Source organism: Lygodium microphyllum, chromosome 6, assembly GCF_053477565.2.
Source record: "Lygodium microphyllum isolate KBCC chromosome 6, Lygodium_microphyllum_v1.1.10, whole genome shotgun sequence".
NCBI lineage: Eukaryota > Viridiplantae > Streptophyta > Polypodiopsida > Schizaeales > Lygodiaceae > Lygodium > Lygodium microphyllum.
Window position 1 is genome coordinate 145,767,017 of NC_141140.1, and position 8,237 is coordinate 145,775,253.

Here is an 8,237-nt window from a genome sequence, read left to right on the forward strand (position 1 = left end):
CCAATGGATTGAGACCTTGCAAGAATTTGACTTTGAAATCGAGTACAAACTAGGCAAGGAGAATGTGATTGCAGATGCCCTAAGACGTAAATAATTCCTTAATGCTCTAATCTTATAAGAACCCTCTAGGACTAGAACTCTTGGCACAATGATTTCAATGCCCAATAACCCTCTCATAGAAATGACTAGAGAAGAGGCAGTGAAGGATCCAAGCTATTAGAACTTATTAAGAGACTGTCAAGGATTCAAATCCAAAACTCAAGACTAAGTATCAAGATTTTTCCATAAACGAGGAGCTTTCCTATTACAAGACAAGACTATGTATTCCTACAAGTCAAGAACTCAAAAGGAAAATACTCTGGGAAGCTCACAATTCCCCATTTTAAAGTCATCTTGTTTATGCTAAGACTCTTAATACAGTCAGAAGAAGCTTTTATTGGGAAAGACTCAAGGGTGATGTACTCAAGTATGTCATTGAATGCCTAAACTGTCAACAAATTAAGGCCGAGCGTGTCAAGTTGCCAGGAAAGCTCCAACCACTTGATATCCCTCAAATGAAATGGGAGTATATCACCATGGACTTCATAGTTGGATTACCCTTGGCACAAGGAGGATATAAGTCCATAATGGTAGTCATTGACATGCTAACAAAAGTTACACACCTTATTCCTGTAAAAACCAATTACAAAGATTTTGATATCACCAGGCTTTTCATTAAGGAAATTTTTAGGTTACATGGATTACCCCGAAGAATCATCAGTGACTGCAATTCTCTCTTCACCTCAAACTTTTGGAAGAGTTTGTTTGAAGCTCTAGGAACCCATCTCTGCTTCAGTACTGCTTACCATCCCCAAACCGATGGTCAAAACAGAGCAGGTCAACCAAGTTATTGAGGACATATTGAGGGGTTATTGTAATAGAGAACCCAAATGGTGGATCTAATACCTACCCTTAGTTGAATTTGTCTACAATGCATCATACCATCAAAGTATTTAGATGACTCCTTTTCAGGCACGATATGGGCAAGATTGTCTTACACCATTAAATTTTTCCGATCCTACCCTATGGGTAGAAGCATCTAGGCAAATGCTGGAAGAAATGGATCACCATGAAAGCTATAAGGCAAGATATTCAAGCTACCAAGGATCGATAGAACCCATATGCCGATCAACGAAGCAAGAACGCATCTTCAAAGAAGGTGACATGGTTTTCTTATGAGTTTTCCCAATGAAAAGTTCCTTATCTTTGGGGGAATTTAAGAAGCTAAGTCCCAAGTATTGTGGGCCATATAAGTGATAAAATGTCTAGGACCAAATGCCTACAAGCTGCAACTCCCTAATAACTTGAAAGTACATAATGTATTTCATGTCAGCCTATTAAAAGCATATGTCCCTAACCTAGACCATGTACTTAACGACCAACAAATTGTAATGTCAAGTTAGGGAGTCCTTGACTTCAACCAGAAAAGATACTTGACATGTAGAAGAAGACTCTAAGAAGCAAAACCCTTAGAGAATATCTCATCCAGTTGAAAGACTACCTTGAAGAGGATGCCAATGGATTGACCATGAATCACTATGTAATCAATATCCCCACTTTCATTTAAGGTGTGGACATCTTGATTCCTTTAAGGGGGAGATGATGTGATATCCCAACTTTGATTTAAAATATTCTTGACTTCTTGCAGAATGAAATTGAAGAACTCTAAAATCATTAAATAGAGAAAAACTCAAGCAAAAAGACTCGAGGATCGTAACCTGACATTTTCTCACATTGACAAGGATTGTAGCCACTCGTCATGGAAGTTACCACATGAATGAGAGTTATGAGCCATATTAGTTATTAGTGTTAGTTTCTATAGTATGGATGGTAAAAAAATACTAGATTTTTAGACAAAACTAGCATATTTTTAATATTATTTATTGTAAATATCATTTGAAAACTTTTAGAATAGGGTGTCATGCAAAAAAGAAAGTGGATTTTTGAGCCACTTTTGGAGATTTCATGCAAAAAGAAAGATTAGCAAAATTGTGCACATTGCAAACACAATTTACAGGCAGCAAACAACACTCCAAATGGGGAGAAGAAGAAGGAGTAATCTAAACGAATTCTAACTAGGTGTCCTAGGGTTTTACCCCCATTTCAAAGCCAAAGGAACCATCAGATTGCATGTTGGAAGCTTTAGATTTCTGATTTTACCAATATTCCTTCCATAAAGAGCTCTTCTTCTTAGCCACAACCCTTCTTCTCCCATTTAGCTATAAATACGAGGCATGGGAGCCGTTGGGGGTAGTTGGAGCAAGAGAGAAGAGGCCCTTCTCAAGAGTATAGAGAGTAAGAGGGAGTGGGGCAAGAGAAGCACAAGCATGTGAATTTCTCGTTAAGAAGACAAGAAGGATACTCCGTGAGCTCTCGAATTCAATTCCTCCATCCCTTCTATCCTATTTCCCTGTGGAATCAAGACTCTTCTCGAATTCTTGGCGATTGCTCCCTCATGTGCCCCTGCCTCCCCATGTTAATAAAAATTTTCGTCAATCTAATTACCCCCAAGATCCTTTGCCAAATTCCCCTTTTTGTGATCTCGCGATTAAAGACCATGGCCCCGAAGAAGAAAGCTACGAAGGTTGCATATGCAAGATTAGCCAATAACACTATGGACACAATTACTACAAACAAAATGGCGAGTATGGGGATTACAAATGAAGCCAAAAATACTATCAACCAAGCACCCGCCATGGATGCTCATGTACTGTTTTTCTTAAATAAAAACAGCTAGCAGGCCTTTATCCCATGAATAGGCAACAAAAGCTGCATGCGTAAAATAAGATTTTATTTGATTCTACATATAATTTATTTGAGGAATTCTTAACCACGGATTCTAAGGGGTAACTTGGGTTTGTACAAGATGAACCTAAGTGAGTACAAGGAAGATACTGTCCTTAAAAGATTTAATATTTCTAATTTTTGTGTTGATTAAACGAAATCTTTGATGGGTAAAAACGGACTCTAATCCTTGGTATATAAGAGACCTTGAGATGTGATTGCCAAATGATACTATTCGTAATTAAATTAACTAATATTTTCTTTTATAGCAGGTAAAGACCCATGAAATTCCAGTGAGTTATTCTCAAGTATGAAATTCTTGCTTAAATTCAGTCCAAACTAATCCCCAAGGAAAAGGAAGTCTAGGAAGACTATTGGAAGGTATTGCCACTTATATTGATTTGTCTTGAAGTTATTTTGCCACTTATGCTGAATTGTCTCGAAGTTATCTTGCCACTTATGCTGAATTTTCTCAAAGTTATTTTGCCACTTATGCTAAATTGTCTTGAATTTATCTTGCAACTTATGCTACTTTGTCTCGAAGTTATTTTGCCACTTATGCTAATTTTCCTCAATATTATTATTGGAAAGAAAATATTTGTCTTGGAAATAAATTTGTTAAAAAGTTTATGTATAATGCATTCGAAATAAGATGTTTGTGATTGTAAGCTAGGTACTAATCTTTCCTAAAATCATCAGGCTAAAAGATGGATGATTGAGTACAAATCACCGACTCTGAGGCAGTATTTTAGTGAACACAGAACGTTGTGACTGAGGCAATGTTCATAATGGCACTAGACCTCCCCAAGTCCAGCATGAATAAAACCTACTCCAAGGGGTTTTTCTTTTTTTATTTTGTGTTAGTGAGTTTAGAGCAATCATGACGGGAAATGTCTTGCTCTAGGGAGCTCTAGTTGGTAGGAGGTGAGGATACTAGGGGGACAATGGTCATAAACTCCTTAGACTCTTACAAACTGCGAACTACCCCCGAATTTCGAGTTTGTGTCTAGAAGTTTCAATACTAGTTGGGGAATGGAACTTGGAGAGAATAATACATTCGAACAAGAAAATATTTGTAAAATATTATTTTTTTGAAAGGAACTATTAAGAAGGAATTGCTTTACTCTATTTTTGTATTGTGAATTAAGGTCATGTAACGAATTTGTATCAGGGGATAATTCAATGAAGCTATTTATATATGTTGAACCTAAGGTGGTAGGTAATTAGATAACTAAAACTATTCTCTCGAGGGAAGTGGGAGGATGGACCCCTGACGATCTAGACCTATGGTTGGGCGGTCTCGATAAGCTGAGAGCTCATCTAAGAAGAATAAAAATTGCACTTGATGGACCATTAGAAACCAAAAAGCCTAATATGCATCACTTTAGAATCCACTAATACTAATTAGCCGTTAGTAATAGATTTAACAAAAAAACCTTAGGTCGACCCTCGTGGGAGCAATCAGAACTTCCATTGCGGGGTAGACTCAAGTGAGCCTAGTTAGCAAACTTTGAGGGTTTTATTAAAATCCTAAATGGCGCTTCCTAGGATGTCTCTTGATGGGCTATTAAGAACATACTGCCAAGAAAAGCTCGGGCAACACTTTACAAGGTAGGAGAGAGAGGAGTGAAAAAGAGAGGGAAAAGAAAGGAGAGAGACTAGAATGAGAGAGAAAAGGAGAGAGAAGCTATGAAACTTGGGGAAGTTGGAGAGATAAAGATACTATTTTCAATATTACTGAATGATAGAAATGCAAGGGTCGTACATTCCCTTTTATACCCAATTAGTGTGGTTGATATTTTCTTATTTTCCCCTAACAACAATATCTTGTCTTTTTCATTCTTTAATTCCATTCCCACTCAAAAGGTTTTTGCCCTTAAAAAAAGGAAGAAACTTATTATAATGAGTTACAAAATGGTAGGGAGGATAGAACAGTCTGTTTAGACATTACAAAAGATGAAAGAACCTTTTGGAGGATGGAAATGAAAATTGAAGAAGAAATCTAGAATATCGACAATATTTGAAGTTTTCAATTTAAAATCTTGATCATCAAATCGCTGTGAAAGATCACTTGCAAAATAGTAGACATCTTATTGTGCAAACAAAAAAATCTTATTGGACAAAATTTGAGATAACATTCCAAGGGCTCATCCAAACAGGGTGTGCCACATATCCAAACAAAGTTATCGGAGAGTACTTTTAATCTACGCAAGTTGTACTTTGTTAGCATAATGGCAAGGTAAAATCTGCTAAAAAATAGATGATTTTTTGTAGTAAAAAGAGAGCCATTTTAGCTGGCCTTTAGCCAATTGTCATGCGAAGAATCCACGATAAGAATTTTACACTTAGAAGCATGGTCTAATGAATAATTTCTCCATACTTGAAGCATAAACCTTTTTCCTTTTGATCCATATAGAGGTCCATTGGGATCACTTTGTCATTATTTGGAGGAATAGTAGAAGTGGGTTTAATTTAGCATGTTGGTTTCTTGCTTTATTACTATTTATAGTTTTAAAACCACCTCCTAACTTAGGAGCATTAAAGGCTGGATATGTAGGGACTTTAGATTGAAAAATGACATACTAGATCCCCCAAAGTTGCCATGTGTATTTACAACCTAATGTTGTCCCAATGATGAATGAATAGAGACATCCTTTCCATACTTTCGAGCATATTGCTTAGATAATTCTATTGCTTGGAAAAGTGGGGCTGGTTTTTGGGCCATAACATTAGCTGAGAGGCTAGGATCTAAATCATAGATGTACATTTTTTAAAGTAGTTGATGGAGCTTAAAACTTTTGGGGTAGTTATTGCTCATAGTTGCTTATACAACAACTACAAAAGCATGTGTTTACCTTTGGACTTCATCTCTTATAGAATTCCCACTTCTCTTCAATGACTTCTTTTCCTTCGCATGAAGTTGTTATTAGTACATCATGTAATCACCTTGCAGTCATGAACCATGGCAACTCCTCCAAGACCTCGGGGTATCAAATAGGCCACTGATACACACTATGCCAAAAATTTGATCTTGTTGCCTCCATAGCATCCTGTTATTTGTATCCACCATCAAAAACCACTTAGAAATATATATCAATGCCTTTGACACTAGCCAAACCTTCAACCATGCTACCCTTTGGATGAGCCCATTGTTGCACAAAGCCTTTTAGGGTTTTCATGAGGCACTCCAAAAAGAACATCCATCAAGTATAGGCTGATCATGTAATCTCCACTTTGCCCATGAGATGTACTAGGAGGTGGTTTGTATTGTGAGCATGTTTATGGATAAATACTTCTTGAAGAGGTAGACTGTGTCCACTACATCCTTGATGGGACCAAAAATGGGTCAACACTGGCTATAACACTAGCCAGACCTCATACATGCAATAGATACCTCCCACCACCCTGCCTCGCAGTCCAGGAGAGTCTATAATAACTAAATACGCACTAGATACTTCTAATATTGCATTTGCAGCTGGATAAAAGTCCAATAGCACCTTCCCCAAAACCAAAGGGGTATCCACACATATTGGCAGTAAGTGCCACGTATCACACACGAAGGAGGCACCTCGCCAACTAATTGTTGTGACCCCACTGCAACTCTTCTATATCTTGGGGATTGGCCTCTTGATGCGCTGCTTTTACATATAAACACATTCGCACAAGACTCCTCTCTTTGTCAGTGAGATCTAGGAGATACCATGTTTCCTCATTAATAATCTCCCCCAAGAAATGAATGGCTAACCTACAACAAGGGGAATCTCACCCTCTCAAGCGTGGGTTAACTATAATTCAAACAATTGCTATTCATTTCCAGGAGTTCATACCACATGTATGATTAATGAAATAGTGGATGTCTCATTGTTCACAAACAATTATGTTTAGAAATCAGCCTATGTGCTAGTACACAAACAATCTTTCCATGAATTCCAACTAATACGTATATGCTTCGTTGTAAGAATCTAGCACCAAGGCAAACCTTGTGCTACTAGATCCCTAATTTCCAAATAATTTTTTTTCTATATGATATGCATAGAAAAAACAATCAAAATTTGTATTATTTTAGCCCTCAAACTGTTGCACAAAATCCTACTCCCCTCACTGTTTAAGTTTTGCTTCGTTGCATAGGTGTATAGAGGTTGTTTTGTCATGATTTAGTGTATAAATAGCAATAAATCACACACTGTAACAAAAAGATAGGGCAAACTGAGGCCAAACCTCATGCTTTGCCCCACCATACATCCACAACCACTTATTATATTTTTCTGTATTTTTCTAAGGCATATTCCTATTTTTTCTCTTATTTTCCCTCAATTTTCTCTATTTTTCCAATTAAAAATTGATATATTTTAAGAGCTATGGCTCTTAATTCTTAGAAAAATAGAAATATAGATTTTATGATCATTTTATCCCATGTGTATTGGTTTATTCCACTCGAAAACACAAAAAAACCCCATTTTCCTCATATAGAATTATCGGTTTTTTCCTTCTTTGCGGGTTTTTTAATAATTCTTTCGGGTTGCCAATGGACTGACTAGCAGTAGATATTCAATGCCAAACATCTCCTTCAACCTCCTCTTGATCTTGAAGCGATCTGGTTCACGCCAGACAAGCATCCTTCAGCCCCTCTTCTTCTTGATTCTTCCCTTATGAACCACCACTTGGAAGAGAGAGAGGGAGGGAGGAGAGAGAAAGACTGGTTTTCTATCTTAGCAACCGCATAGCCAATGGAGGAGCGAAGATTGGCGATATGGAGCGAAGAAAGAGTGCATCTGCCTGGTATGATTGGTTTACAGGGGTACATGTAGGTGCCATGATCCCCTCTCCCTCTCCCTCCATCATTCATCGCCTGGCAAGATGGCGCCATGTTTTCCTTCTTTTTTTTCAAAAAATCGACCCCCTTCCCCTTCATGCAAAAATTTTGGGGCATGTCTCCCAAAAGGCACATCCCCTACTAGCCCCCTTAAGCTCCTTTCCACTTGGCCTTTGGCCCTTGGCCTCCCGGGCACTCCCTCTTCCACGTCCGGTGTTCGATTCGCGGTCCGAAAAATCCTGGGCATTTGTCTTGAAGTCCCCCACTTCTGGGCATCTCCCAAGGTCTTGTTTGACATGCCAAAAAATTATGAAAATTCACAGATCGTTGTCCAGTGGGTCTTTAAAGCACTTTTTGGGCTTTGCCGCTTAAAATCATACTGATTACAGCTGTTGTCTTCGACAGAGCCTATTTTTCCCCTAGAATTCAAAAATTTTGGCTATTTTTAAGCACTTCTCGATGTCAAAAATCATCTATCATTGGCAACCACGGGATAGGGCAACTCAACCCATCAAATCCCACGAACAGATCTGCACATAAACACAACCACAAAGAGCATCAAGCTGATACAACATACATACACAACAAAACACATCACAGC